Raw genomic sequence first — 27,373 nt, 5'->3', positions numbered from 1 at the left:
TTACTGGATGAAGGCTCTAGGATGGCATATAAGGTAGTCATAATCAATCTCATAATCAAGGAAGAGAAATCAAAATAGCCTCTCCATTATTGTTTAGATTTTTAATTGGGGTCATCCTTGTAGATCTCTGGACATTTCCCTAGTGCCAGATTTCTCTTCAAACCTATAATGGCTCCCTCTATTATGGTATTTCTTACCTTGCTCTCCTCTATTCTTCCCCTGACTCAATCTTCTTGCTACCTCATGTCTTCCTCTCCCTCCTCTTCTCCACTGCTTTTTCTCCTAACTCCCTCTCCCCTCTCTCCATGCTCCCAATGAGATCTTGTCTCTTTCCCCTTCTCTGGGGGACCATATATGTCTCTCTTACGGTCCTCCTTATTTCCTACCTTCTCTGGTGGTGTGGATTGTAGGATGGTAATCCTTTGCTCTATGTCCAAAATCCATATATGAGTGAATACTTACCATGTCTGTCTTTTTGTGACTGGGTTACCTTACTCAGGATTGTTTCCTCTAATTCCATCCATTTGCCTGTGAATTTCAAGATTCCATTTTTTTTCTGCTGAGTAGTACTCAATTGTGTAAATGTATCACATTTTCTTCATCCATTCTTCAGTTCAGGGGTATCTATTTTGCTTCCAGGTTCTGGCTATTACAGATAATGCTGCTATGAACATGGTTGAGAAAATGTCCTTGTTGTATGAATGTTCATCTTTTAGGTAAATGCCTAAAAGTGTAATTACTAGATCTGTGGTAGACTGATTCCCATTTTCCTGAGTAACCTCCATACTGATTTCCAAAGTGGCTGTAAGAGTTTGCACTCCCACCAGTAGTTGAGTAGTGCAGTGCTCCCCTTTCTCCACATCCTCTCCTGCATTAACCGTTATTGGTGTTTTTGATTTTAGCCATTCTGACAGGACTACAAACACCTTATTTTTGACAAAGAAGCTAAAATTATACAATGGAATAAAGAAAGCATCTTCAACAAATGGTGGTGGCATAACTGGATGCTGGTGTGTAGAAGACTGCAGATAGATCCATATCTATTGCCATGCACAAAACTTAAGTCCAAAAGGATCAAAGACCTCAACATAAATCCAGTCACACTGAACCTCTTAGAAGAGAAAGTAGGTGGAACAGACACTGAGATCAGTATTTAGTAAATGGGACCGCCTAAAACTGAGAAACTTCTGTAAGTCAAAGGACATAGTGAACCAGACAAAATGACAGCCCACAAAATGGGAAAAGATATTCACTACCCCAACATCTGACAGAGGGCTGATTTCCAAAATATACAAAGAACTCAAGAAGCTAGTCACCAAAACACCAAATAATGCAATTAAAAACTGGGGTACAAAACTAAATAGAACATTCTCAATAGAAGAATCGATAATGGCTGAAAGACACATAAGAAAGTGCTCAACATCATTAGCCATCAGGGAAATGAAAACCAAAACAACTCTGAGGTACCATTCTTAGGAGGAATATATTTTAGAGTTTATGTGTTAGTTTTTCAACATGACAAAAGCTGAGAAAAGATAAAATAGTTAAAGAAGCAAGATTTACTTTGTCTCATGGTTCAGAAATTAAATCTGTGTTTGTTGTCTGTGTTCTTTCAGGCCTGTGGTGAATCAGGATGCCAGGGTGCAAGGGTATGGATGGGAGTTGCCTCTGTTGTGGTCATGAAGCAGAGAAAGAGACAGGAAGTAGCCAAGACAAGACACCTTCAAAGACATAGTCCCAGGGCCCTACTTTCTTAAAACAGGCTCCACCTTCCAAAGTCCCATCACTTTCCAACAGTCCATAAAACTCCTGTAGCTGGATATTTTCTCCTTCTTGCCTGGTTCCTCTGGACTAGTTTCTCTGCCACCCACTGGCTTCCTGCTGCTGCTTATTAAATAATCACTCAGAGGCTAATATATTAAATATAATTGTTTGACTAATGGCTCAGGCTTCTTAGTGGTTAGCTCTACCTATAAATTAACCCATTTCTAATATTCTATATTTTACCATGCAGCTGATGGCTTGTTACCTCACATCTTGCTTGCTTTCTGACCCTGCCTTTCTTCTCTCTGCATCTTTCTTTGGATTTCTTGCCTAGCTATATTTTGCCTGTCCTTTGGCTAAAACAGCTTTATTCATCAACCAATAAGAGCAACGCATATTCTTAGGATACACAAGGACATCCCATGTCAAATTTCAAGTTAATGAATGGATAAACCCATACTGCAGCAGAACCCTCACAGTCCCATATTCTTAGCAGCCTGATCTGTGAATGCTGCTTACCTCAGGGCACAAGTCTTCAACTAATTAGTGTCCACCTCTTCCTTGCTCTGTTTTCTACTGTCAGGAGCTGTGGAAGAAACACAGAAGAGGGTTACAACCACCACCATCTTTCAGGGGAGCTCTGGCCTGCTTCATTTCATGGCATAGGCAATGCACCCCTCCAATGGCTTCTTACAGATCAACTTCCTCTTCTGACAGTAGAGTAAAACAGTTTATATCTCCTCTTGACCAGATCCTCATCTAAGTTCTTTCAAGAATCTTCAAATCAAGCTATTTATCTACATCAAGATATTTAATGTGAAACGACAATATCACCTAGCCCTAACATTGTCACTGCAGACCTTATCTATGTCTTGCTACTGTGTTTGAATCTTGAAAGTTCCTGACCTTCAGGATTGTTCAGAAAAGAGGGAAAACACTGAAACCTGAAGGAACCTGCTCTATAGCATCAGGGGTTAACTGTGCCATGTTAGAGCTGACAACCATCTAACAGGGAAAGTAAATTCATCCATTTGATCCACATTCTCACCTTCTAGGGGTTATTAGGATGCTTACATGTTTCTCAAGAAGAAAAAGATCCACATTTACTGATTTTACACATATTCATTATGAATTTTTTTCTAGCTCCTGTTTAATTAATATTGCCTCTTGGGAGTAATGAGAGCTGATCCAGTTTTAAGAGTGGATCTGTTACACACCTTTGAGTTAGTAAGTAGCAATGCACCTTTTTCATTGGCTCAACGTTTAAAACCTAGGTTGCATTTCAAGGCCGAGTAAAAGAAAATTATTGCTTCCCAAGTGATTATTGCAATAATATATTTTCCTTACTATGTTAACTTACTTTGTGTTTCTTTGAAGACTGATGCAAGTCCAGAATTACAGAGACAGATGAAATATAGATAGAGAAATGACTCTTGTTAGAGGAAATCATTCAATACCAAAACAGTAAGTAGTTCAAACTCACAATTTACAGTATAATATGAGAATGTGTGTTTCAATAATTCTCAAACAGATCATAAAGCAGGATAAGAATTTGTAGAACTTCATCTTCATGGTGATTTGTGTAACACAGAACCCAGCTATGTTTAGTGTTTATATTTTGAGCATTCGATGTACCTTTAGACTCATCAGAGCTGATGCTTTTGGAAATAATTGTTCTGTAAATATTATGGGTACTCTAGGTGATGCTCATGACAAAACATTCATGGTTCCAGAAGTAGCTAGGGCTCCAACTGGGTTGAGAATCTCACAATTTCTAAATGTTTTCATGTTCTTTGCTCTATTCTCCTACTATGATTTAGTTTGATTACTTTGGGACAAATGAAGGAAATACTATGTTAAACACAGTAATATTATTGGGTGAATGCCCTTGATTTGTAGATATGCCTCTTTTGCTAATCAATGTAATGACCACCACGGCAACTTGTATTTAAAACCCTATGAATGTGACACTTTGTACAATTTTTTACATGTTACTTCACTTCTTTAGTATTTTTCTATTGGCTTATTTGAAGAGTTAAAAAAGCTAGATTCTTGTTTTATAATCTATTTTGATGACTTATTTTTGCTACATTGAGAAGCTGAACAACTCCCATGAGAAATACAGGACAGGAAAAATGAATTGTAAAGGCCATTCATTGGCCTCTTGTGCATGGAATTAAGGAGCCTTATGGATTGTTTAATGTGTTAGACTTTAATACAAGACTAACTTGGGGAAGGGGTAAGATTAATTCTAGAATCATAAATCTTTTAACTATAGATTCCTTTTGATTACTTCAAGTGACTATGCGACATTGCACAGGATAGAAAAGCCCAGATCAGAAAAAGTTAATTCACATTCTCTTCCACACGACATGAACTTTTGATCTGAGCTTGTGGAGATGATATGGATATCACTTGCTTATATTTGTTTAGTGAACAAATAATATTAGAAACAAAACAACAGATGCTCACTCCCAGACTCTTCGAATGCAAGAAATACCTCATTTGAAATATGTGTCATGGAGCTATAAGTGACCTTAAAATCTACCAGATATTTGACAAGAGATCAAGCATATTTTCTTCAAAGCTTGCCATAGGAATACAAAGACAGAGGTCACCTCTGATATAACCGCAAGTTATCAGGTTCTTTATTAAAAAAAAACAAAAAAACAAAAACAAAACAAAACAAAACAAAACAAAAAAAACTGTTTCCATAGTTCCAAATCACAAGCCTTTGAAAACTGGATGGTTTTGTGTAATTGATTGTCATAAGAAATGCATGTTTATTTTAGCTTAAGGAATACTGCTTTTTTGTTCTTATAAGCAACACTAAACTATGTCAACCTAAAATGTTGTTGGTATTTTCTAGTCATTCAAACTGCATAGAAGTAATATTCAACAGTATAGGATTGATTAAAGAGATAGAAGACTTGTGTCCTTTTTTTCTAAACTAATTTTTGAGTAAAATAAAACATCTGCAAGAAACATTCATATATATGTCTGATTTCTGTACTTTTTCCTATCTGTAGTTCAAAAGATTTTAAAGAAGGTATGTAAATCTTGAGAAGCTGTCCTTACTCTTCCTGATTAAGTTGTCCCATTCAGAGTGCAAAGTGAAACCGTAGAGTTAGCCCTTTGTCTTCCTGCTGGAGTAGCTGCATTGCTCCTGCTGTTCAATTCACTTTCAGGAGTCCGGCCTAAGGAAAATGCATATACAGAAACTTGTTTGTAATTACCCTTCATGACATTCATGCAAAATGTAATTAAATGGTTTGAATTGTACAGGTGCTAAAAAGAAGCCTATTACAAAATAAGCAAGTTGTAATGTCAGAAACCTCAGTTTGGGATTAACATCATATGATTTTACTTATGACATTACTGAGTCTATTTCTAAGGAGAGGTTATAAAAGTAGGTTGTCAAAAATCTTCATGAGAGAGATGTTTTAGGATTATTTTTAAAGGAAATTTACTGTTTAATTATAAACGTAATACAACTACTACCAGGAAAGCATGTAAAAAGGTGAAAAGAAAAATAATTGCCTATTATTCTAGCATCAAACCACCCTTGTCATCACTGTTAGAATTCCCCCCAAATTTTCTTCATTTGCTTTGATGAACTATTTTGTTTACAATTCTAAAGTGTGCATACCACAGTTTGTACCTAGTTTTTTTACATTATGGTATGGAATATATTTAATAGGGTTTTATATTTTAAAATGTGACCATTTGGTAACAGAGAGCAGTGACCACGGTACGAGCCTCCACAGTGGTCCAGAAGGTAATTCAATTTGCTGTTCCAAACCAGTTAGGTCATTTTCACCACCTAGAACTATTTCATGAGAAGCACTTCACTCTATGCTGAATACTAAACACAAGACGAAGTCTCCATCAATTAAGGGCTGGAAAGAGGCCAGACCTAAATCACTGGGGGTAGAAATTTTGCATCTCAGCTTCAATGAGGATGGTTGGATAAAGAAAGTAGATGATACTGGACACCTTAATTGCTGTCCATGGAGGCCAAAGGAGGTCATTTGAATCCACAGAGATTAAAGCACTTCTCTCAAGGACACCTGAAGGCATGTTATGAGACCAAGAGCTGTAATAAAATTAAAATTACTCAGAAAACTAACTGTGGAGCCACCAATGAGTGTAGCTGTGATCTAACAACACAAAGGAGGCATGCCGATTCTCAGAATAATTGTGTTCTTTGAGAAGAGAAGTGGGACTATGCAATCAATATTATGTCACATGAATAGCTATACATTAGGCTTAATGAGAACATTCATGTGTAATATAAACTGTATTCAAGTAATTCACTTTTAAGGAAAAGGGTCAAAGTCCATGAAAAGTTTCATAAGAAGTGAAACAGTCTAAAAATTCTAAATTGCTCTATTCATCATCCAGAAGGCACAGTAATTAAAGATTAAGGAGCTGTGGGTATCCCACTGCTTAGAATGCCAGAGTCCCATGATTCTGGGGCGGCATAGGAAAAGGCACAGAATCTCAGCAGGGGGGACTGAGAATTCACATCATAATTTAAATCTCACAAACTCTTTAACCATGTAGCTGCACTGTTTTGAACCTCTTTCCCCTTCCCCCATGTAACTTTTATGTAAGATTTCACTCTATCTTGGCTCTCCTTTGAGTTTATCATACTCCTTCACTATGGTTTATAGTTGATTTAACCTAAGTATGATGTGTGTATCTTCCTGAACTTGTGGCTTGTTATCATTATGACATCTGGTGTATTGTTACAGAGGTTTTCTTTCTAGCCTGGTTCCATGACTGCTTGCTTTGCCCCAAATGAAGACACGAACACTATATTAGTTATAAAATTATTGGCCAATGACTAGGGCTTCTTACTGGCTAGCTCTGTCTTAATTATTAACCCATTTCTATTAGTCTATGTATTTCCACATGGTTTTGGCTTACTTGAGAATCTCTGGGCCTTCTACTCCTTTGTGGTCTACATGGTGACTCTTCTGGCAGAATCCCTTTGCCTACGTTTCCCAGAATTCTCCTTGTCTCCTAGCCCCTACCTAACTTCCCACCTCATTGGCCAAACTGTTTTATTCATCAGCCAATAAGAGAAGCATATATACAGAATGACATCCCCCATCCGTGAGTGTATTCTTCTATAGTATTTCTGCAGCAATTGCCTCTTTCATTAACCATTTCTGAAACACTGCTTTTCTAGGTGCTTTTTCTCTTTGTGATTGTGATAGATGCTATTTCCTGGACTATCATTTGATTTGCCTATTCTTTGCTTTTCTAATTTGATAGTAAATTATTAGTAATGTGTTCTTAATTCTGTATGTGTTTCCATCTGGCTGGTTTCTGTGTGTTGGGGTGGGGGTGATTGTTGTCTTGTTTTTGTTCTTTTAGATTCTAAGTGTATGCTAAAATTCTTTCCTCTGTTTTCTGGAATTATATCAAGAATATGTTTACATTTATCCTAAAGTATCTAATAACCATTATCTGATTTAGCCATGAATTTTTTTTGTTGTCCATTTTGTTCAAGTGGTCCTGAATTTTAGCATGCCTTTAATTGTTAACTTGATAATCAGTTTCAAGATGTCTGTTATCTCTGGAAGAGGCAAGGGGAGTGGAAAAATGTAAAACAAGACAACTTTTTCCCCTAGGCTCTATTACATTATATACCACCATATTATAAATACCATTAATGGGTTGATCTCATCTAATGTCCTTGTCTCCTACAGCTGTAGCAGTCCCTCCTGTGGTAACTACTTTGATTTTAATCCAAGGCCTTCCAAATACCTCATAGTACATTTTGCTCACTTATAATAACTGAAATGGTGAGCAGCTCATTCAGTAATGTCACATTATTATAATGGGAAACAGAACTCTGGTTCTAGAAAAGAAATTAGAGAATAAGAAATGAGACAAAGACTTAGAAACGTGGATAATCTATGAAAGCAATGATTCTATCAGTGAGAAATTATAAGTAAACTACAGATCTGCCAATATTACATTATTTAAATGAATTATGATTTATCCATCATGAATTGGTAATGCTCCCAGCATTAAAGGCCCAGATAACACCACAAATTTCCAATGTTAGCAAGCTGAGTGTCTATTTGTTTTCCTCTATCAAAATTTTTCTCACATATATACACTTTAAAAGGTCAAGAGTTGGATTGGATTGTGCCATAATTATCCCCTTCCGCCCAACTCATGCCTATTTGGGTTTAACTTAAGAGATACAGAGTATATACATGGATGCTGGGTGACTCCCAGAACTCTGAAAGAAATCACAGTAATAGGTTTAGGGGGCTACATTACTAGAGATAGCTTAAACAATCAGAAGTTCACCCCCAGGGCACTACTGCTGACATCCCTTGGGAGAGGTGTTGTCTCTGCTCCCCTGTTAACACCAATATGTGACTCTGGATTTTAATCCTAGAAACAGTTTCACTACTGCTTTAGAAAACTAAAAACTGCTTTGATTATTGTGGAAACTTGTTCCTGAGAGTTTCTGTAATTGTTCCTTAATCACTATGACTCTTTTCAGAAACAGGGGAATCTTTCTAAAACCAATTATTTGTAGGTCAATATGTAATGGGAGAGCCAGCCTCATTCCCCATGGGTACCAATAATCCTCCATGTGATTCAGAATCATGTGCACATAAACAACTTAGCATTTGATCCAATGAGCCACCTGAGACTGACTCTTTACTTTACGGATCCTTGCTCGAAGTGTTCTGCTTCTCTGTTTTGCCAGCAGCTTTCAGTATCTGAACATAAGTCCACATTTAACTCGATCTTCTCAACACCTGAATTCCTAGTGTGAGCAGTGAACCTTCAGGTGCTTCACCTAGTCCAGGCTCATGGTGTTTAGTCTGGTGAACTCATCTACTCTTTCTGCAATATTTAGCCATAGTCATTGTCTGTTGGAAAATTCACACTTTCGCTTTTGATAGTCACACAGTTAAGGACCCATTTCACATAACTTGGATATTTTGTTTACTGGTACACAACTCAAAACTGTGACATAGCCTGAAGCCTGAAGAATACTTCGTATAACTTAATATTTGCTAGATTTTGTTTTGTGAGTAAGTCTGATCATTCTCTTAGTTTACTAAACCTTGCTTATGTTTATTTCTAATTCACATGCTGTCATGTGACTTCCTAGAAGAAAATGGTGGGGGAATCACTGTAATTTTTAAACTATTAAATTAGTTAAATGTTTATTTAGTTGAAAGATAGGCATAAAAATACTAAATTACTCTCTGGAAATTAAGTCCAAGGGGAAATTCATTTATTCCTTTAATTGAAAATTCGTATCATCTATCACCAAGTAGAAGATTTTTTTCTTGTATCCATCATTTAGATGAAAAGAAAAGTGTTCTCTTAATGCTCTGGCTAGTGAGTGCCACCAAATACTGAGATTGTGGGGATAAGTCAAATACAAAATACACATGAGGACTTTGAGGATCTGCACTGAAGGTTTCTACCTTTCCTCCTTCTAACTAAACAACCACAAACTGTCAGACTTAACCCTCGCAGAGTAATCCCAACACTGCACTTGGTATTTACTCTGTAGTCTAAGGGGAACCAGGAAGAGACACACCATCAACAAACCAAAAGAAACTAGACATTTTTTTAAACCATACAGGCTCAGAAATCAGATGAAGTCATATTTTCTAAACAATGGCTCCCGAACAAATGATGTGTAATAAATAACTTGTATCTTCAGCACGGTGTCAATTGAAATCTCTACAGAAATCATAGTTTAACCATCAGATGCAGCAGCAAATATGTTTGAGGACAGTATCCATTGTACCTCTGGAAAGAAAGAGAAACAAATTTCTCAAATTTTTAATTCACTGAAGTGGCTCAATTTTTGCCAGCATCTGATAATGTCAAACTTTAAATTTAGTCTTTTTGTTGGGTTTGTAGTTGCAATTCATCTGAGCTTTATTTTAAATTTTCTTACATTCTAGATAAATTTGTTTTCTTTTTAAGTGTTAATTTGGACTATGCTTCTTCTGAAGCACCTGTGCAAGCCCTGCTTTGCCCTTCCATATACTTATCTTTCTCCTCCTTGATATGCAAAACTAAAATGCATTATGATTCTGTCCTCAACATCCTCTCCCTTCCTGTTTTACAGTCTACTCTCTTAACACTATATTTCTAGTCTAGAGCTTAATTTTAATGAAAATCATTGATTACCTTTCTATCCTTTCTAGCCTTCCCTCTAGATTCTTGAAATTTATACACTCTTGTTTCACATTTTCACAGTTAGAAATTCTAAACATACCAAAATGGACTTGACAAGTGCCATTTAAGTGCTATTTATTTTTTTTAGAAAAGATATTTAAGGAATATTTCATAGAAAATCTGACAGCATTTATTTTTAAAAATTATCAGTAGCTTTGTAAAATCATTCATGTCGATCTATAAATACTGTTTGGAGACCTTTCTGTGTTTTGTTTTTATTGTTGTATTGTTTTTGGATGGTCAGTTTATAACCATTACCACATTGTCTTAGCATCACTTATAAGAGTGTTTCTCAACCTTCCTAATGCTGAGACCCTCTAATATAGTTCCTCATGTTGTGGTGACCCCAAACCAAAAAAAAATTATTTTTGTTGCTGCTTCATAACTAATTTTGCTGCTATTATGAATCATAATATAACTATCTGACATATAGGCTACCTGATGCATCCAACGCATAGTAATGCTTTATTGGGTTCCTACTTATTCAATAGTCAAGCCGGAATCATCTTCACAATCTTGAATTTACAGTCCATGAACAAGGTATACTCTTGCACCCATTCATCTAGTCTTTAATTGCTCTCATTACATCATAGTTTTCAGTGAAGTTTTTGACACTACTGTGGTTTTAATATATAGCCTAGTCCATTTGTTGAAAGCTTAGTTTCTGTAATGGTTAGTTTTTGACTGTCAACTTTGCATCATCTGAGAAGAGTCTCAATGAATGATTGTCTAGAAGAGGTTGGTCTAAGGGCATGTCTGTGGAGGATAGTCTTAATTATATTAATTGCTGTGGGAGGACCCACTTACTGTGGGTAGCACCATTTCTGAGTTTAGGTGTCTGAAATAAATAAAGAGCAGAAAGCTAGATGAGCACTAGCATGGGTCCAAGTGTAATTCTCTACTTCTTGGTGTTGGATATAATGTGACCACAATTCTATCTGTGATTTCCACGATTACATCTGTGACTTTCCCACAATGATGAAATGTGACTTAGAACTCTGAGCCACAACCAATTCCTTATCCCCCAAATCACAGTTGCCAGTTTATTTTATTACAGCAGTAGGTAAAAAAAAATTAAGACAACCTCCCACTAAAGGAACTACTGAGAGCTAAGTAGATTGTGAGGGCTTTAACAATACTACTGAGCACTAAGTAGACCATGAGGGCTTCAATGTCACCAATGGGGGAAGAGTGGCACTGGGAGGAAATGCCACTGAAGAGCACTGTCCTGAACCTTTATGGTGTCTTTCTTTGCTTCCTGGCTGCCATAAAGTAAGTAGCTTAATAAATGAGAGATGTTTACTTTACAGCAAGATACTTACTTTATGGCACTTAATAACACCACTTCAGAGCATTACATTGATGCTTTCTGAATCAGCAAATATCTACAGGGGTAAAACCCTTATAGCCATCTCTTGTCTGTCAAGATATGCATGAGTATATCTTGTTTGATCTCAAAGTAGAGTTTTAATAACTGTTCAGCTTTCTAAGCCCTCAAGAAGAGTATTTTTTTTCATTTTTATAGATTTTTCTAAGCTTTTCTTAGTTGAAAGATTGCCTTGAACTTCTTAGGCTGTAATTATTATAAACAAAACCTATCCTAATGCACTTAAGATAGTTTTACAAACAGGACAAGTTTTCACCTGAAAATGAATCTGTTGCTACACTTTCCATGCATTAGCACATATTTCAACGTTATTAGCTTCTAATTCCTGTCTAAAGGATCCCTGTTTTTACATGTATCTGCTACTAATCTCTTTCCTAAGCTACACAAAATTTTAAGTGTTCTATGAAGATGTGTAGCAAACAGAGAAAACACAAAAAACTGAAGCTAAAAATAAGAAACATTATGGCCTTGTGTAGATGATATCAGAAATATATTAGAAATGTTAGACATTATGGAATATATCACACATTAATTGTTAGTGAAAGGATATATGACTATAGAATAAGATTCATGAATGTGCCTGTGTTCAGGATTGATTAAGACAGAGAGAAAAGAATGAAGATTTTGTGATGTATTTTGAGTATTTTCTGAGAAAAGAATGAATATTTTGTGATGTATTTTGAGTATTTTCTATCATGAGTATTTTGTGATGATGATGGGAAGAGTTGTGTATCTGTTTCTGGATACAATCAGAATTCTGTTCTTGCCTTTTATCCTGAGGCATTCACTATTTTTGTAAATTAGGAAATTATAACTAAGGACAGCAATAAAACAACTACTTCCCCGGAGAGTTATAATTTACCATAAAGTTGGTGAGCAGAGATTATTCTGAGCACTTTTATAATCTCTGCTCAGAAATAAGAGTAACAGGTAACAGTAGAGAGTCCTGAGAAACCCTGCTATGTGGACAAAGTCATGGAAAGATATCAGTCATACCTACTGATTTTCTTGCCAGAATACAAATACAATGCTTACATCTGCATCATTATCCTGGGCTGAGCTAGTGGGCTAGAAGATATGTTAACTATGATGCAGATGGATAACTGTCTTGAAAGAGAGCAGTGGTCATCTCCAGTGAGAGCAAGGGATCCTGTCTGATTTTGTTACAGTTGAGTGGCCTGTCATGGCTCATATACAAGAAAAAAATGTTAGAGAAAAAAAAGAGAGGGGAAAGAAAAAAATACATTTTTTTTCAATTTTTCATGAATATTTAAGCACCTGAACTAATATTACATTTAAAAGGAACGAAGAAAAGAGAATGTATGTACTATAGATTATTATTGTTATAATGCATTCAGCCAAGTTAAATGGTTTTGCTGACATAATGTTACTTTTGTCTAACAAAGGAAACCCCTAAATACAAACCATGCACTGCCACATCAGAGACATTCTATGGTACTTATCTGGTCATAGCCACATATAGCTAAATTATACAGAAAAGCAATATTTTAGAACATATTTTCCCTTTTCAGATTTTGAGGCATGGGATTCTTAAAAGTCTTATGATTGCTCTATGCCCACTCATAAGCCCAGTAATTTCCTTCTTTTTCATTCATTCCTCTAACTCCAAACTCTAGCAACACAGAGACACATCCCTTTACCTCAACATCCTAACATTATGATCTCTAGAAATTATACAGCCTCCCACATAACTGAATAAGAATGCAAACAGACTCCTAAAATTCCAGGAGGTCTTTAAACTCTGCCATCCACACATCTTGTCTATAAGACACCTCTATGCTTTTTAATTAGCAATGCAGACATGTGTGCCTTGGGCACTTGACAGAAAGGGACTCCACAAATTGACTGCAAATAACCAGGTCTTGTCGAAACTACCTTTTCCCCAAGCTTAGATATATCCTAAGAAATATAATCAGTAATTAACACTGGTGAATAATGTCATTCATGTTCCTAAAGTTAAAACTGGCACTAAGGATGTATAATAAAATAGGAATTTCATCCTTTCAAAGAATTTTAGTTGTATTAATTTAAATGATTTAAATGCATTAGTAAAAGAACTTTGTTTTCAGTAATTGTCAAACTATTACTTCCACAGTGATGATACTCCAACCATATGGATATTAGTCATAGAAACTAGAAGCTTTATGATATTTTTTAATTTTTTTGTCTAGATAGTCAGTCTGCATTTAAATATCAACCATTTTCCTTTTTTTGCTTCTTCCTTTAAAATTTATATCTATCCAATACATTTAATTGAAAAATATATGTTTTTTATTATGCTGTATTTTCTTTTGTTTCTTAATTATTGTTTATATTTTCAATTAAAAATGTACAAAATAAAATTACATTGCTGGTCTTGTAAGAGCTCTACAATTTTCCTAAATGTACCTATAACTGCAGCAGTTCACCTATTTCAAGAAGTTGGATTCTGTTCATTTGTTATCTTTAAGACCACCTCAGATTTAAAGGCTACCTTATTGTAGGTTAAAAGTGTATTATAACAGTGTGGTAGTTAATAAAACACTATTTTTTCTTTTGAAAAAAAACTTTATATAAACATCCATGAAATAAATTTATCTTGGAAAGTAGAAATAAATATGACAGTCATTGCAAATGATATTATGATGTATTATTTGGTGCACAATTAAATTATAAAATTTCATTCCCTTTTCCACTTGGTTATTCAGAAGCCAAGAGAATAACTTATTGATGAATCTGTACTAGCTAGAATGAACTTCATTGGAAATGAACAACAAAAACAAGATCCTGCTAAGTTCACGAGTAGTAGACCCTTGGTGCAGTCTAGGCAAGGTTCCAATGCAGCTCCTTTGCTGATAATGAGCTACAGAAGGGAACAAGTCTGGAAAGGATTGTTTCAACAGTGACTCCTGAAGGCACATCTAAAGAAATGTAAAACAGGAAACTTTCCAAGCTGGGATTTTTCATATTGTGTATAAGAGATTTCCATTTTAGATTTTTTTAATGTTCTGAAGAGGAGGGAAACATATTTATGAAGGACTTTAGTGGCTCCTAAAGAAATTATCAAATGCCTAATTATTAATAGTCCAATATGTGTGTATGGATGAAGGATGGACTAAAATACGAGATGGGTTTTTCTGTTTAGAGTGCTTGGCTTTGAGACAGAGGGTAAAACCTTACATTACTTTCTTATTTTAATGGAATGACTCATTATATATTTTACTTTTTAAAAAAATGAGCATTCAATGTAAAAATTCAAATCATATATGAATGGATTTTCTCCAATATGTTCTGAGGGTAGTTAGAAATAAAATACTAGAAATAAATATGGCTATTGTGGATGGAAAGGTGGCTCAGAGGTTGACATGTATACAGAGTTATCAGGGAACCAGAATCTGGTGCCCAGTACCCACATAAGGCACCTCACAACCACCTGTAAGTCTAGCTTCATTATTCATTATTTGCTCTTAACAGACAATTACTCTCACATGTATACTGCAAAATAATCCTTTTGTACACTGTGAAGATATGTTCCTTGAGTTGGTTCAATAAAAAGCTGATTGGCTAATAGCCACGCAGGAAATATAGGTAGGACAAACAAACTAGGGATGCTGAGATGTATAAGGGTGGAGTCAGATGAGTTGCCAGACAGACACAGAGGGAGCAGGGAGCTGAATGTGCCATTATAATAAAGGTACTGCCATGTGACAGAACGTAAATAAGGAATAAGGGTTAACTTAAAATTTAAGAGCTAGTTAGTAATAAGCATGAGCTATTGGCCAAGCATTTATAATCAATCTAAGTCTCAGTGTGTTTATTTGAGAGAAGCTCTGGGACAGGAAACTTCTGCTTACACATGTACATACCCCAACATAGACATACATAATTAATAACAAAAGCGAATCACAATATGAAAGATATAATGAAAGAGAAACTTTAGTAATAGTTCCATAAAAATATGCATGTGTGTGACAGTTGTATAGCTTGGTCTCTTCATAAGGCTCCTAGCAGTGAGATCAGGACCTGTTCCTGGAGCTTAGCTGACTTTTGGGAACTTGTTCTTCATGATGGATTACCTCACCCTGCTGTGATTCAGAGTGAGGAACCCAATCCTACCTCAACTTGATGTGCCATGTTTTGTTCAAGCCCACGGGAAATCTGCCCCTTTCTGAATGGAGACAGAGGAGAAGTGGTTGGGGAGGGAGGATAGATGAGAGTTGGGGAGAAGGAATGGGAGGAGAAGTAGGAGGAAAAGCTGTTCCTTATGTAAAATAAATGAAAAATGTCAATTAATAAAAAATAAAACTTAAAAATACTATAAAAAATAAGAAATACTATAAAAAAAAGAATAAGTATCATAATCAGAACAGAGATACCAACAAAGCAATTTTTCAAGAGATTACTGCCAAGGAAATACTAAATGAATATTCTATGTCTTATTTAGTCAAAATAGACATATGGTTAATAACATTTTATCTCAGTTTTACAGAAAAGTTAAAATATTTTTTTCAATGGCTCCAGGATCACAAGTGTTCAAATTCAGATAGGGAAGCAGAACTCTGCCACTACACATCATTTCCTTCCAGTGACACTGTGACATTACTATGGCAAAGGAGAACACTTCACGCCTATTCTCACCCATCAGCTGATCCTTCTGACATAAACTAAGCACTTCACAAAACTGAAGCCTGAGAAGCATTCCAAGAAAGCCACAAGACTCCATAGATCTTTGGATCTAGGAGAAAGATTTGCTTCCAAAAGCTCCATTTTTTTCACTAATACAAAGTAATGTCATTGAGATTTCTTCTTCCCAGAACTCCAACCTATGAATTAATGAAGGAATAGTCTGTCTTAGTATGTCCTATAGTCATGACTAACACACTCAATCCCTTCTTCTCTGTGTTTATGTAAATGTCATTGTATGCATACCCACCAAGAAGTGGTCTGCATAAGTGACTCTGTTCTTTCTCATCTTAGTCCACTTCAAATACTTTCTGCAGTTATCAGTTTCCATGGAGCAAGTTTCAACTTCTTTGGGTGACATTTGGAATTTTCAACATCCTTTTTATATCTAGCTTTTCTAATATTCTCTCCACATGGCTTTTTATGTATATGCCATGTCAAATGAGTTTAAAATATTTCTAAGTTTCTCAAAAGTTCCTTCATCTTCTGAGTCTGAAGCTTAGATTCCAAACCCCAGCTATATGAACATATCTGTCTGGGCTTTGTGTGCTGGTAAATACAAATGTATATATATAACTATGAATACACACATACATACATATATTGATAGATTGATGCCATATCATTAGGAGTAACAATAGTGGTCATCTCTCCTAAGTAGGAGACTTTATGTCTCCTCATGCATGGTCTTCTGTCATTCTGCATGAGAAGTCTCAGGTGGTTCAAATTTGAACTCATAGGCTGTCATCTTTGTTGTGACACAGCTTAGGCCATATCAGTTTTTCAGCACTTCTTCTGGACTCTCCCAAAGCTGAAAATGTTTTATGTTCCAGAGCATCACTGTCATACGTCAAATTCTCTGTAATTCACATGGAAACCACCTTCCTGTTCTCCTATCCTTGTCACACTTTTCTACCTATGCATACTTATGTGACTTACAAACACTTGTTCCTCCTCAAAATGCTAGCTCCTCTGGTGCCCACACCTCCTATCTTCTCTATCTTGGCAGTAAGCCTAGAATGTGTTTATACAAGGAACAGATATTTTCTGGTTTTCTTTGTATAATACACAATAATAATACTTTCTTTAAATTTATTGTACATACTTAATATTCAGTCCTTACATTATTTAACTCTATTGTGTTTATGTGTCAAGAAACTTATTTCATTTTCTTATATAATATAAGAATACTTGTTCTCTGACAAGCATTTTCAAACCAGAAAGACGTCTTTGTAATGAGAATACATCATAGAAAAGTATACACTCACTTGAACAAACCATACTCTTACAAAGTAAGGTCATTGCTTGGTGAACTTTAAGTCCACAGGTTATTCAGAGGAAAAGCCTCTGACAGATTCTCAATTGTTCTTCCCAGCTCTACTTGCCTCCAAATTTACCTAGTATTATGAGATACTTTGCATACACTCCCTATAACTCATTCAAACACAATTCCTCAAATTGCTCATCACAAGACCTTTTAATTCATCCTAGTGATACAAGTTTAAAATATGACTCTAAGCAGAGGCCGAGGCAAAGCCACAGCTGTGATACTTATTTCACTATTTTACATGTGTATGGTTTATTTATTTATTTATATTCTTTTATTTCTACTCTTTTCCTTGAGAAGAAAGGACCAGGTTTTGACCAGCACTTTAACTCCTAGTATTTCTTGTTTATAATATACATTTGAAAAATGATTTTTGAATTTTAATATGGTCATATTCATCCACTAAATCCTACTTGTTTGAGTTAAACATTATTATATGCATTTCATATGTAACCTAAAATTACATAGGAAGGAGCACAAACTCAGAAATATGTCCAAAAATACAAAGCTGATTTTTTTTTATCTGAAATAGATTTCCCACTCCTTATTCAGATCCATGATTGTATAGGCATTGCCCTCCGAGTTCCTGCTGAAAGCCATTAGATCCCATTACAGGGCAATCTGATGGAAAAACAATTATGTTATTGTAAGTTATGTGATATTAGATAAAGAGTGATTAAACCATCAACTCCCTGGAGCTGCTTCTGAGTCACTGCTGCTATAGGGATTCAATAGAAATTTAACAGTGAGTATATTTTGCACAATAAGGGGATTCATTTTGGGTGGGAACTTTTCAATGCAAGTTAGACTTGAAATAGCATTCCCTTCAGAAATAACAAACCAACATAACCAGGAAATGAAATTGAGATGCAGACTTCTTAGGCAAACTGAAATTCTAGTGTTGCTGTTGATGTAACTTCCCACAGAATCCACTGGAATCGAGCAAAACTTTCAGCAGAACTCAAAACAAGGTCTTTGTTTTTAAAGATGATTCTTTGAGACTTGGCCAAACAAGAATTAGGCTCAGTAAGAGTTACTATGGATCAAAAAGCAGACAACCCAGGGAAAATATAAGTGGACACAATGTAAATTGTGGTACACAAGACAATTTTTCCAATTTAAATTAAACAGCTGTAACCATGCTGGTCATATGTTAACTCCACCCCTGTCCTCACTGATCTCAGAAAGCTAAGTCTGTATCCCAAGGCTCCACGCTGAAAATGGCATACATTTCTAAAAATAGCAATGAGTTGAGTGATCTTAATGAATGTTTTTTGTTTACTCTATAGGGCTCAGAAGGCACCCGCACTCACCAATTTTATCATAACAAATACACAATGTACTGGATGAAACCATTGACATTTCTAAAACTGATATTTGTGTGTGATCTCCATTCTTTGGAATGATTGAGGATCATTTCTCTGTAAATTTTAAATGTTGACTCTCAAATTCCTTCACTGTATTGATAGGCAATCTTCTTTCTGAGACTTAGGTTAGAATAGTCCATTGAGGAGAGTCTGTAGGAGAAGCAGCAATGTAGATGTACCCCACAAAGTCAAAGAACACTTATATAAGATAACGAGAATCCTATTGCCTACAACAAGGGACATTTCAAAGGAAAGCATTTTATAAATGTTAATCTTCATTTATCTCTATGTGTTTTCTGTTAGTTAAGTCTCCTAAGCCTCTGACAAAATGATTTCTTGCTTCTTTGTACTGGTCAGAATAGGTCATGCTTGTCAGTCTGAAAGTACCTCTATGCTGGTGTATGGACTGCCCACATACTGTTGTGAAGACTGACTTGACACAGTCAACTTCTTGAGAGTATAATACCTTTCTGTCTGAATGCCCCTGAACCACCACAATGCATGGGGTTAAAAAAGCTTAGACAGTACCTTCCAGAGGAACACAAACAGCTGTATATTATATAACCCCTTAGAGCCTTGAGCTGATCTTCTGATGCTTAATTTGAACTGGCTAGAGACTTCCAGATAAAAACACACTGGTGACATTTCCAAAAGGAAGGACTCTGAAATCATGACTCATTATTCCAAAAGTATGAAATTAGTACTGTTTCCCTAATGGATAAGCAAATATAAAGTTGAAAGTTGATTTTTCTTGCACATTAAACAATATTCAGTTGGGTATGATAAAAAATACTTTTTTTCTTTTTGTTATAGTGCCTACTCTTTCTCCTAAAATTAAGAAGACTTTAGATAAAAGCAAATCTAGAATTTTTTCTGCAAAAATGAAATTCCAGCTCTAGATAATTCTAAATGTTTTCAAATACTTAATTTGTAGAGTATCTGACCAAAAATTGATACCCATTAAAGAGTACACAGCATACCTGAGGAAGAAGAGATTCATATATGGCAGAGCTGAGCCATGAAATATTAAAGATTAGATAGCTCATGCACAGAAAAAATGTCCCGACACCCTCCATGAGTGATTTGTTTTTATCTCAACGGTGTGAAGATGTTAGCTCAAGACTTTCCACATATTTTAACAAGATAATGGCATTTATTTTAATAATAGTTTCTGTTTAGCCTCAACTAATAGCAACTAATAAGAATGGGGTCAGGAATTCAAAAAACAAATGGAAAAAATATGTTTGAAAGGCATAAAGCCACTCAGTATATTGTAATACCAAGGTCGATTTAATTTATCCACAGGTGAGCTATTGCTTGTCCCCACCAAGAAACAGTCACATTGCTTTAGACACAATAACAATAATCTCAACTCTCAAGCCTAAAAATTGTATCAAAGTCAAATAAGTATTAAAAAATTAATTAAGGAGTATATAGGAGAAAGACATAGTTGTGCTGAGAAGTAATAGAGTAGGGATCAGGTCTGTTTTCATGGGAAGGAAGAGGGGGCACCAAATGGATCTGGTAGACTGGCAACAGAATGAAGAATGTGTGTAGAGGACCTAGATAAAAGGACAGGAAATTACAGAAAAGTGAATAGAAGCTTCAAGGTGTACTTTTTTTCTGAGCTCATTTAGACTTAAGGTCAGGCTGCCCTGTATGTAATAGGAATTTGTGAGCACATCATTCCAATAAAATTACTTTCCAGCATCTGATGTCCTAAGTAACAGACCTTACCCATCAAAAAATACTAAATAAACTCAATCTTAAGAGGCAGAAATTGTGAGTGTTTTAAAGGTCTCTAAGAGAAATCTCCTCTTGAGCAAGGTCTGTCTCTTGTGATGGATGCTGAAAGATAGTTGTTTCCATTTTCAAAATGATAAAGGAGCCCTATCATGTGAACTCTCTAGAAGGAATGATACTTAAAAGACATCATAAGAAATGACTATACATCTAAGTACAACAAAATCAGTGAGCATCTTCAGTTACGGTGGAAATATGAATAAAATATAATGGCCACTACATTAATTAGCTTCCTAATTGTGTGTCATATAACAGAGGTGAGAACAGTCAAAAGTTTGAGTGTAGAACTTGAAAGCAATACATTTGTAATAACCAATTAGCTAACATATTAGCAATAAACTAATTAGATAACATAAAAGTATAAATCATACTCCATATTATCCATAGAACCAATAGCACATACATATAGATTACAAAAAGGTGAAATGGTCTTTATGAAGAAAATGCAATAACTTTGTTGCTTCAACTGATATTTCATGTTCTTTGGTTGGAATAGTTCATTAAGTTAATAAATTCAATTTAATATAATTATATTCCAGCTAGTTTTATTTTCTTTTTGTAAGTTTGTTATTGTATTAATTATTTCTCTTGTTACTCTGATAAAATATCTGAGGAGAGCAAGTTAAGGAAATTCTTTTTGGCTCGTGGTCTGAGGATGCTGTCTATCACAGTGGTAAATCATGGCCACAGAGACTGGAGAAAACTGGAAACACTGTGTCCACTGTTAGGAAGTAGAAGATGGTTTGTGTTCAGCCACCTCTTTTCTTGTATAGTCTGGGTCCACAGCTCATGGAACACGGCCATCCACAGTTAGGGTGGGTCTTCCCACCTCTGTTAACACAGGTATATCTAGGGGCTTTTCTCTTCAGTGAATCTAGAGTCTGTAAAGTTAAGAATCAATATTAACCACAATAGCAAGTAAGACAAGATAAGGCCTCTTTTTAGGGGAAACAACAATCTGTACCGTATGTACTACAGCAGTCAAATGAACTTCCTTAACCTGTCTGTGTGACTATAACAAAATACCTTAGACTGGGTAGTTATAACAAGCAGGTAATTATTTGCCATGGTTTGTGAGTGTAGGATTCAAAGATCAGGCTTGGTATCTGGTGACAGCTGACTACATTCATGATGATGCTTTTTACTGAATTATCAGAGGGAAGAGAATGATACTGATCCTACTCTAACTCTTTAGAATGACATGAATCTATTTTGTGGCCTAAGAATTTCCCAGAAGGCTCAGCTTTCCAAATCTAACTTCTTGAGAAGAAAACAAAATAAACATTTGATCACTAATGTAAACTAATTTTTAGAAACTACCAGATTCCGGAGCAATTATAAAGTAGTGGAATGAAAGTATGGAATGCTTATAAGACATCAGTGATGAAATGTTTCACATGAATGAGAACAATCAAAACTGGATTCTTACCTAAACAACACAAGTATGTGATCTGTAGACCCATGCTGATAATAGAAACAATACAGGGCTAATTAATTTGCAGATAATTACTCAGATATAGAATCTGTTATGTAGATTTATCTGTCAGAGCTGGTACCCCCAAGATCTGTTGATCTCTGCATTATATACAGCTATAATTTTATGCAGTGGTCTCCATTTGCTGTAAGAAGTGTGGCTTCCTTGATAAGGAATGGTAGCTATACTTCCTTGTAGGCATAAGAAAAGAAAGTATAAGGTGGGAGTAAAATGGGGAGGGGGACTCCAACTGGGAAAGATGGAGAGAGGTCAATAAAGAAGAAGAAGGGACAAATAACACCAATGTTGCTTGATAAAATCTCAATCATGTTGTTTTTTATGTACCTAAAATTAACAATATATATTGTGTACATATATGGAAGTTAAGCCACATTGGTGGGCAATGTGTCTCACAATAACAACAGACAAATGAAATTCCCAGTACTAGGCAGAGAACTTTCCTTTTGAATAGTTAGTCAGGGTAATCCAAATGACTCCCAAAACAATAAGGATTATTGATGTAGAATTTGACTATCTCTCAGGGGTTACAGATGAGCTCCTATTAACACCACATACTTTGGACACAGGACTCAGATAATTAAAGCTGGATTTGATGTAAAAGCCCCTTTCCTGCAATCTAGCTTCCATGGTTCCAGAAAATACTATGCAAGATGCCAAGGGAGAGAAGTAATTAAACTGCCCTACTCAACTGCAACACCTGTGAGCCATGACATTTATAAGCATGGTAAGATACATATAAAGGTGTAGTAAGTGACATTTACATGTTGGTGGTAACCAACAGCTGCCTAATTGGCCCAGTCAATGGAGAGAAATCATGCCTAGTACTGGAAACCTGGACAGATTTATGAGGCCAATTTGACCATGAACATTAAAAAGTATCTACTCCTGCCTCTTTGCTAGAGTAGCATGGATTCTCATTGCATTAAAAAAGGAACTATTTAACTTTATTCAAACCATTTTGATATTTCCCCTGTTTAGTTGTTTAATGAAACTATGTTTAATGAAACTATATGGCCAATAAAATAGAATGAATCAATATTACAATGTCTCATAAAACATGTCAAACTCATCTGTCTTTGATATTATTATAATATCTAAAGTTTATACTTCAGCCATATGAAAAAGATATTGCCTAGATGCATTGGATTCAGAATTATCCAATGACTAAAACTATTCCACTCATACCAGCCTTGATCAGTAGTTTCCATATTTTCAAAAGGAAAAAAAATGTTTTCTACTTTTTATTTTACAGAAAGACTTTATTTATTTGAATAGCTGAAATTTGTGATTAACAACTTGAATATGGCATAGGTCCTTTGAAGGACTCTATTGAATAACAAAGACTGTCTACACTGAAAACTACATCACTGAATGCAGACTGGTCTTGTGATTTTGTTTCCAGGAAAAAGGAAGACCTCACTTCTTATTCCCTTACCCTTTGTGAAACATCAATTCTGTCTAATCACTGGCCTCTCTCTTTTTTCTCTCCTTTGCTTTGATTTTTAGACATATTTCACTTTACAGCTCTGGCTGGCCTCTATAGAACTCACTCTATAGAGCAGTCAGGTCTGGAACTCACAGAGATCTGCTTGCTCCTGGTACCTGAGTGCTGGGATTAAAGCTAAATGCCATACCACTCATCACAGCTGGACGTTTTTATGAATAGACTTTTCTTAGCTGATAGAGTTATAGGCCTAGAAGAAACACTATGTATTTACTACAATGCCTGTCTTCCCCCAACCCTGTCCCACAGATTCACGCTGAGAAATGGAGGCACTACCAACATAAATCTTGGACAGAGGTCACCAAGTTTTACTGACTTGGCCTTTGTTACTCCACGAATGAATGTTGTCAGAAATTAACCATATCTCACTCTATCTTACCTCATACAGTATGATGATTTCCTTAGGACTCTGCACTCTCATGAGAAAGGATGCATAAAATAGCTGAGTTTAACAAAGCATGTCTTGATTTTCAGTCATTAATACAATGTCTTCAGTATGTCAACACAGAAATCAGCACCTATCATATGTCCTGAAGTCTCCTGTTGAGCCCTGTCAATTCTCAGCTCTGCAAAGGTCCAGAGGGGTTTCTTTGCATTATCTGCCTCCTTCCTTCTCAACAGGCAATGCATGGCTCAGCTGAATGTGTCTGACCTCCTCTCTCTCACTACCCAGATCATACACTAAACAGCAAGTACCACGCACACAACACTCCAGCTGTTACCAAAGGTTTCATTTCTCCCAAAGCATTCAGAAACTCAGAGGTCATGGTAATTTAACACTCTGTTAACTTTGAATGATCCTAGTGACAAGCAAGTATTTTTAATGACAATGACATTTTAATAGGAACATTTCAATTTCATGAGTCATATTTTAAGGTACTTAACTATAAACATACACACGTATATTTTCTTTGTTTTTTACATTTTTTTATTTAGAAACGATTATTTTACATATCAGTTCCCCTGATCCCTCTCCCTCCCTTCCTCCCATGCCCTGTACCAATGCCCCCAATCCAGCCCCCACCCGCTCCCCAAGGATAGTGAGGCTTTCTATTGGGGATCATCAAAGTCTGTCACATCATTTGGGGAACACATGTATATTTTCATTGATTCTTCTACATTAAGCCCATCTTATTTTCTTGGGCCAGTAAAGGTTGTTGTGTTAATAAGGGTGAAAGAGCCCCTTGTAAAAGCTTGCCATGAACTTCAATTCTTGGATAGATGATGCAGCAACTTAGTTTTGGCATTTCCTTCAACTCTAAACATATGGTAATGGCGGGTAACATATAAAAGTGATATGGTTGGGCTCACATTCAGAATACACTGCTCTGTGAAGAGAATGAACCCCTGTTCAGAGCTGTGTTAACCAGGCAGTCAGGGTTCATGTCCAGACACAAACAATAAAGGAGCCAAGAGCTTGATTCCTGCCAAGAAGAAAATCAAAAATACTCTGTCTGCCACTTGGGAGCTGAAGCCTGCCTTTCTCAGTGAATGCAGGCCAACAAGAGGCTTCTGCCAGTGCTAAGGCTACACACGTGGTGAGATACAGACTCTCGGACAGTCAGATATGTTAGTCGTTGCACTGGGCCAGTCCTGTCGCTGCATTTGTGTCTCCCCTCATCTCTCTAGAGAGAAAAATAATTAGTAAATGAGAAGTTTTTGGTAGGGCCCTGCAAGGAAGCTGGAGAAAAAAGGAAAAGGAGATAAAATAGAAACAAAAAAAGGAAGAGGACAAACATAAAATATCCTTCCCTCCTCCTCACATGGACTCTACAAATGAGTGAGTACCTAAAATCAAAGGTAGGCCTCCAAAGCCTATCATGAGAGAGAATGGCTACATTTTGATAAAATTTTATTAAGAAAACTTCCATTCATAAGTAAGAATTTATGCTGCACAATCATGTGGCATAACTTCAAATTCCAAGAGATCAAGTAAAAAGCCAAATGCAGTTAATCATGCCTGTAGTCCTGCCTTCTGTGTTTGTGGCCATCTTGGGGGAAGTTGGTACCATTTCTAGGGTTTGCTGGTCACCTGCCTAGCTCCAAATTCATGTACTGAGGACTGAGGCAGAGAGTAATAGAAGAATACACCTACCATCCTCCTGTGGCTTCTCTGCCCATCGAGGAGTCAAGACATCTATATAGATGTGCACACATACCACTGATATACCTGTCACTAACACACACACACACACACACACACACACACACACACACACACACACACACACACACACACACACACACACACACACACACACACACACACACACACACACCATTATAAAACCAATGGCCACATTAGTCTCATAGACCATAGGCTGCCAACCCATGACTTAGAAGATGACTATGAAAGCCAGGGGAAGGAAACACCAAAGGTCAGAATGGAACCCTGAACATTGTAATAACTGAATTTTATTCTCACAAACACCTGGGAAATGCATATTGTATATTTTTAAAGGTTCTCCAAAAGCATGGACTAAGTTACAAGGAAGTAAGCTAATAGTTTTAATGTTATAACTAGATGGACATATAACTCTAAAGAAGAAACTAAATCTAACACCAGTACCTGCTAACCCCAATTGATTGTCCAGTGTCTATACAGCACAAGACTAAGCACTGAGTCAGTCAAAGATAGGAAATCAGAGAATAAGCTATGAATCAAGGACTCCTAAACTGTCACACATTAGGAAAGGAACTTGCCCCAAACGAAATGTGTCTATCTTTGCTTGTTTTGTTTTGTTTGTTTGTTTGTTTGTTTGCTTGCTTGCTTTTTGTTTTTTGGTAGCATTAGCAGATAAAAAAGTTTCTTTGACCATATGATTTTTTTTCTTTTTTATATCATGCATTCATATTATCTAAAGAATTAGATGATGATCAGTTTGCCAAACTGGTTTTACATCCCATACATCTGAGAAAGAGAACTAGAAGCCCTTTCTAGATGGTGCATACAGGACTCAAGGAATGCTCACAATGTCTAAATAGAACATCACAATTATTTTTTAATATGATACATAAACCCTAAATATTATGAGGTCAAATAAGTAGAAAGGCAGCTCCAATAATCAGTCTTGTAGAAGCTTAACCTGCTAATATTATTAAAATATGCTTCATATGTATAAGGAAATAAAAGAGAATATTAAAGTCATATGTATGAAGCAATGACCAAGTGAAAAATGTTTCAAATAAGTCAAAGAAGTGTTGATATATAGATACTAGTTCAGACATATGGGATTATCTTTATATACCTAGCTATCTAGAGATAGAGCTGTTTCTACTTTAACCTGTTGCTGATCACAAAATCGACAGCTGAGAAATTTGGAAGCCCTGTAGAGCTTTTGACAGGTGAAAATGTAAACATACTAATCTGAGATTGGCAGGCAGTAGAGTATCTTATGAACTTAAGTGGACTACATACTAAAATAAGGGTGAATTAAAAATACATTTACTAGGGCCTGGGTTGGTAGCACACACCTTTAATCCCAGCACTCGGGAGGCAGAGACAGGCAGATCTCTGAGTTCAAGGCCAGCCCACTCCAGGACAGGCTCCAAAACAATACAGAGAAACCCTCTCTCGAAAAACCAATAATAATAATAATAATAATAATAATAATAATTCACTGGCCCACACAAACATTCTCAAGTCCCAGTACCAAATCCTCTCCACTCTTTTGGGGCTTGAGATGTAAGTTTTACCCCACCTGCATAAAGACTCACCTTCAACTGTTATATTGATTTCTAATTTTCCATCATTAATATCTGCTACTCAATTAAATTAATCTGCAAAACAAAGAGTAAAAAT

General features: G+C 36.0%; 1 long non-coding RNA gene across 1 annotated transcript in view; it reads right to left on the bottom strand.

The window, feature by feature from the left end:
• Positions 1 to 2,283: 2,283 nt before the first annotated feature.
• The window catches only part of LOC118239589, a 76,723-nt gene continuing 51,633 nt past the window's right edge, over positions 2,284 to 27,373 (bottom strand). Inside the window, exons 3-5 of the long non-coding RNA XR_004772152.1 lie at positions 27,289 to 27,351; positions 4,843 to 4,961; positions 2,284 to 2,350 (exon numbers count right to left, since the gene is read on the bottom strand). This is a non-coding gene — a long non-coding RNA (uncharacterized LOC118239589). The remainder of the gene's footprint in view (positions 2,351 to 4,842; positions 4,962 to 27,288; positions 27,352 to 27,373) is intronic.

The sequence above is a fragment of the Cricetulus griseus genome (assembly GCF_003668045.3).
Source record: "Cricetulus griseus strain 17A/GY chromosome 1 unlocalized genomic scaffold, alternate assembly CriGri-PICRH-1.0 chr1_0, whole genome shotgun sequence".
NCBI classification, from domain to species: Eukaryota; Metazoa; Chordata; class Mammalia; order Rodentia; family Cricetidae; genus Cricetulus; species Cricetulus griseus.
The sequence above is the reverse complement of the archived record's forward strand: the minus strand, read 5'-3'. Positions and strand labels throughout refer to the sequence as shown.